General features: G+C 25.0%; 1 pseudogene; it reads left to right on the forward strand.

The window, feature by feature from the left end:
* The first annotated feature begins 3612 nt into the window (after positions 1 to 3612).
* On the forward strand, positions 3613 to 4822 carry LOC119569526 (annotated as a pseudogene).
* The last annotated feature ends 1418 nt before the right edge of the window (positions 4823 to 6240 follow it).

A 6240-nucleotide genomic window follows, 5' to 3' on the forward strand; every position in this document is an offset into this window, starting at 1 on the left:
AAAAAAAAAAAATTTTAAAAAAGGGGGGGAAGATGAAAAAAAAAAAAAATAAAAATTCAAAATTTTTAAATTTTTTTAAAAATTTTTTCCCCTAAAAAAAGGAAAAAAAAATTTTGGTTAATAGGTAAAAATGAAAATTTAAATGTTTAGAAATAGAAATTTTGAAAAAGCTGTTAGGAAATTTTATTATAAAGAAAATATGAAGTAGACAGCGGAAGGAATTTCTAGAGTGTATTCACTTTTATATTCTATTCCTAGGGCATCTATTTTTATTTAATCTTCTTTAAAAATTAATAATAAATATCTCCTATTTTAATTTTATACCCACTATAAAAGGCCATTTCCCCCCTTCTCCCAAAACAAATTACCTTTAATAATAAATAAGATACATTCATTATTAGTTTATATATTATCTTAGTATATACATATATATTTATATAAGTTTTCATATATATATTTTTTTAAAGTATAAATGAAAATAAAATTTTGATTACAATATTAACAAATAATAAAAATAAGGATAAATAAGAAAAAATAGATATCAATAGCATGATATATATAATATATATTTATAAATAATATCTTAAATAGAATACATATATACAGTCTGATAAGTAAATACAGAATTGACTATATATCATATATATATCCATAATCCTTATATTCTTCAGATATAGTAATATATCACATATATATATATATATATTAAATATATTACTGATATAGTAAGTTAATATATAAACTATTATTATATATATAAAATATATATATACATATATTATACTTATATTTAAAAAGGATTTTATACTATATAACTATGATCTATATCTATATCAATATACATATACTACTACTCATATATATATAAATATCAATGTACTTACTCTATCACTATCCTTACTGTCTATTCATATAAATATCAATATATACAATATATATCTTATCTATATCAATATAATCTTAATATATCCACTATCAATTATCATATACATTTCTTAAAACATCAACAATACTCTATATACTAATATAATACTATATATATACTATATATCTATAGATTCATATATTAGTAAATATTTATATAATTAATTATAGATATCTATATATCATAATCTATCTCATAATATCATATTATTCTATATATCATATTTCATATATATATATATTCTCTACAACCGATATTATTGTAATCCATATACATATATACAAAAATATCTATCTCATCATATCATATAAATCTACTATCCATATTATCTTAATATTATCTATATATATATATATAATTCATCACTTATTTTGTCATCGTTAATAAATCACATATATTCAAAATATCTCCATTATGTATCAAAAATTCTTCAATTTTACATCTTTGCTTTAGTTTATCTATCATCTTTACCTTAATCTATATATATCATCATTAATTTATGTATATTTATATATATATATATATATTATATATATATTATTAATCGATATTATATATATATCTTTATCTATATTATTAATATATATTCTTTATTATATATTATATTAATATTCTTATTATTTATTAGTTATTGTATATAAAATTTTTAACTATTATATATATTATATATATTTTTTCATATCTATATAATACTTTTATATATTATCTAATATTTTTTATAATATTTATATTCTATTTATATTTATTTTTCCCTTTATTCTTTATTGTATTTTTTATTATTTTTCTTTATCTTTTAAATTATTTTTTTTTTTATTTTTTATTCTTTTATTTTTTTCTATTTTTTTTAATTTTTTTTTTATTTTTTTTTTTTTTCTTTTTTTAAAAATTTTTAATATTTTTATATTTTTTTTTTTTCTTTTTTTTTTTTCTTTTATCTTTCTTTTTATTTTCTCTTCTCTTTCTTCTTAAACCTTTTTTTTTTTATTTGTTTCTCTATCTTTTTTTCTTTCTTCTTAATTCTTTTTTCTTCTCTTCTTCCTTTTTCTCTATTTTTTTCTTCTTCTTTTTATAAATTTTTATTTTTCCTTTATATCTTTTCTTTCTCTTTTTTCTTTTATTCCTTATTTATTATTCTTTTTTTATTTTCTATCTTTTTCTTTTTTCTATTTCTTTAATCTATTTTTTTTTTTAAATTTTTTCCTATTTTTCTCTTCCCTTTTTTCTTTCTTATTTCTATATCTTTTATTTTATATTCTATTCTTTTTTTTTTCTTATATCATTCTTTTTTTTCTATTCTTTCTATCTTTATTTTCTTTTTCTTTATTTTTTTTTCATTTTTCTATTTATATCTTCTCTTTATTTTTCTTCTTCTTCTTCTTTCTCTCTTTTCTTTCTCCTTCTTCTGTTCTCTTCTCTCTTTTTTTTAATGTATCTTTTCTTTCTTTTCTAATTTTTCTCTCTATTTAATTTCTCTTTTTTATTTCTTCTTATTTATATTGTATCTCCTATCTATCTTCCCATATTTCTCTTTTCTTTTTCTTCTTTTTTCTCTCTTTTTTCTCTCCTTCTCCCTTTCCCATCTCTCTCTTTCTTCTCTTTTATTCTCACTCTTCCTATATCTCTTTTTTTCTTTTTTTCTCTTCCTTTTCTCTTTCTCTTTCTTCTCCTTTTTTCTTTCCTCTCTTCTCTCTATCTCTCTCTCTTCTCTCTCTCTCTTCTTTCTCTCTTCTCTCCCTTTTTCTCTCTCTCTTTTTTTTCCTTTCTCTCTCTCTTCTTCTTCTCCTTCTTCTCTCTTTCTTCTCTCTCTCTGCTCTCTTTCTCTTTCTTTTCTCTCTCTTTCTCTCCTCTCTCTCTATCTCTCTTCTTTTTTTTTCCTTCCACATTAATTTTTATAAATTTCTCTTTTTCCTTTCTATCTTCTTTCTTCCTTTTTCTTTTCTTTTCTCCCTTCTTTTTTTTATTTCTCCCCTTCTTCTATTTTTTTTTTTTTTTCCCTTTTTTTTTTTCTTTCCCTTTTTTTTTTTTTTTTATTTTTTTTTTTTTTTTTTTTTTTTTTTTTATTTTTTCCCCTTTCCCTCCCCCTCCCCCTTTTTTTTTTCCCCTTCCCTTTCCCCCTTTCCCCCCCAGAAAAATTTTAAATAATAAAAATAGAAAATAAATAAATAAATAATTATATATAATATTATATATATAATATATATAAAATAAAAAATTTTTTTTATATTATTTTTATATAATATAATTATATATAAAGATAATATATTATATTAATATTTATTTTTATTATCATAATATATATATTAATATATATATATATTATATTGATTCTATCGATTTATATATATATATATATTATATATATTAGATATATTTTCTTTATATCTATTATATATATCTATATTTATTATATATATATTATATATTATATATCATTATATATATATCTTATACTATTTCTATATCTATATATTATTATTATTATATTTATATTTATATTTATATTGATTATTATATATCTATATTTATATATATTATATATCTTATATATATATATATCTCTACTTACACACGTACAACACCATCCACACATGTATGAGAAAAAACACGTTCTTCCTCAATAGCTGTGGCTGGTTAATATTAATCTTAGCTTTGATTCTTATGAAATCAAAATAAATTTTATTTTTCAGAATTCATCCAAGGCATGTCACAGTTCAGTGTGAAGGGTGACAGGGAGCAAGTTGCGTTTTGCTTTCCGAATTTACGATATGGACAACGATGCTATATCTCAAATGGGAACTGTTCCAGGTCAGTGGAAAGTGACTGATTGTATATTCATCCTATTTTAGAAGCAAATGGTTCTGGTATAACTATAATGTTTCACCATAATCCAACCATACTAGGTTTTCCATACCATTGTCATATTGTTTTAAAGATACTAAATGAAATGTATCAGTTTATTTGGTAGTTATATATTGGTCAGAGTATGTTGATACTTTGATTAGTGTATTTGCACCTTTATTTATCCTTCTGTTTTTGTTTTGCTATTGTCCCCTTCTCCATCTCCCTCCCAAAGTAATACATCTAGCTGTATAATTATCATCTAGGTTTGCAGTGTTATTAATGCAAAAGTTATTTTACAATATATATATATATCTATATATAATATATATATCTATATCTAATCATATTATATATATATATATATATATATATATATATAGACATATGCATTTTACCATTTATTTTCATCCAGAACTGTATTTACATAGTTTTTGTCCAAATTTAATAGCAGCATACAAACCCGGGACTCAAACACTACCAAAATTTCATCAATCCATTTTGGGATTTTTTTTTTTTTTTTTCTTCTTCTTTTCACCTCTTTACATCCCCCCCTCCTCCTTTTGCCTCTCTTCTTTTTTTCCTTCTCTCTTCAACACTATCCCATCTTTTTTGCCCCCATCCTCACTAAACCCTGATCTTTTGACCATTCTATTTATATGTTTTTCTGTTATTCTAGGTCCTTAAAATGATGGTAGGCACAACTTGAAAGACACACAGCTGCAACAGATTGTGGACAAGACATTCTCTTTGCCGACAAGGATGAAGATGGCAGATCAGTTTTGACGAATTTGTGCAGTTGTTGGCAACACTGATGTCCACAAAAAGTGGTGGTTGATGTTTAAGTTTGCAATCATGGTTGTTGTTTTGGGTGCCACTGGCCGAAGGTGCAGTACATGTTATGCTTTCTTTGACTTGTCTCATCCATTAGATGACTTTTTTGATGACATATATGTCGTCTGGGTACATCCTCCTCGGTGTGGGGTACAGAAACATCCTTTTGATACTCAAGATGAAGGCACATTGTTTTTAATACAGCAGAATGCAACAGTGTGGTGAGCAGATCTTCAGATTCTGCTAGCTGATAGCTCCTTACATGTCAAAATTATGATGAAAATGTTTCCTTAAAAGGATAATGGGAATCTACTTTGATATTTGTGTAGTTATGATTATTAGTCAACTTTTATCTGTAGTTCAGTAACACTTTCATTGTGTGCTTTTTTCATGTGGAAATGTTAACTGTCATACCCTGGTGAAGTGGTATCATGGATTTAAGATTCATGCATTGTTGTTCATTATTATTTATATGTGTATAATATTTTGATTTTTTTCTTGATAGAGCCAAGGCTCAGGTGGCACTCTGCTGGTAATTGTTTAAGACATTGATATTTCTCTTCATGTTTGAGCTTATGTATGAAGTGTTTATGCATTTGATCTCATACACTTAACTCCCTGCATAGCATCTATATAGTATAAATATCCCCTTTATTTCAGAACTGAAGTTGTTGATCATTGAGTAGTAGTAAATTCCTTCACTTCATACATGCATCACAATAGTTTTTGTTATATATTTGTAAACTTGTGGACCATAACAGAAATATGGTTTTGCAAGACTTTTCTATTTTATGTATTGTGCATAATTACCTGTAACACTCCCTGAGGAGGCATATGACAGGATCCTTGGGGAGTTTGTGTCATCGTGACTGGATGGGGAGGCTCAAATTCTGAGTGTACTTTGCAGGCCCTGGTGGCTGTGTTGTCATCTTGTTTAAGCTTCTTATTTTTATCTGGGAAGAGAGTAATTTTAATGTAAATTCATAGCCTCCTGTTGATTTGTTTTCTTTTTTTTTTTTTTTCTTTTCTTCCTCTTGAGTTCACATTTGATGTTTGAAAAGTCTTGGGTTGAATAATTGTAATGGCAACAACATTGTGTAAGGAGTTTCATGCTATACTTGTGAAAGAGAAAGGGAAAAATGGAGGGCTAGATTTGACTTGATAATAAAGAATCACCTTGGGTTCTTAGTAAGCAGGAGCTGAAGTTTATATGAACACATTAAATAGTGAATGTATTCTATTTTATTTTTTATCTATTACAAGGTACATCTTCAGAATTTGGGCCAGATAGGGTTGTGTGTACAGACTTGGCCTCATTTCTTCATCAGTTAGAGGCTAATAATAAATAGTTTCAAATATTGTGTTAGATGTATGTTTATGTACTTTCATATCATTTTTAAAGAAAGAAGTTACAGAGTAAGAATGAGGATGTAGCATGACCCTAGGCAATTAGAACTCCATCAACCTACGTGCAATACACCTGCTCAGGCAGAAGTCCTGTGCGCTGCTCTAGCTAGTCAATATTGCTCGGTCACTATATAGCATGAAAGCCGCCACAGGCTGTTCCTAACAGCTGTTATTGCAAAATATTTTCTAATGTTTCATGAAAAGCATTTGAGCAGATCTGTTTCATATTACACAGT

The sequence above is a fragment of the Penaeus monodon genome, unplaced genomic scaffold (assembly GCF_015228065.2).
Source record: "Penaeus monodon isolate SGIC_2016 unplaced genomic scaffold, NSTDA_Pmon_1 PmonScaffold_16184, whole genome shotgun sequence".
In the NCBI taxonomy this organism is placed as follows: domain Eukaryota; kingdom Metazoa; phylum Arthropoda; class Malacostraca; order Decapoda; family Penaeidae; genus Penaeus; species Penaeus monodon.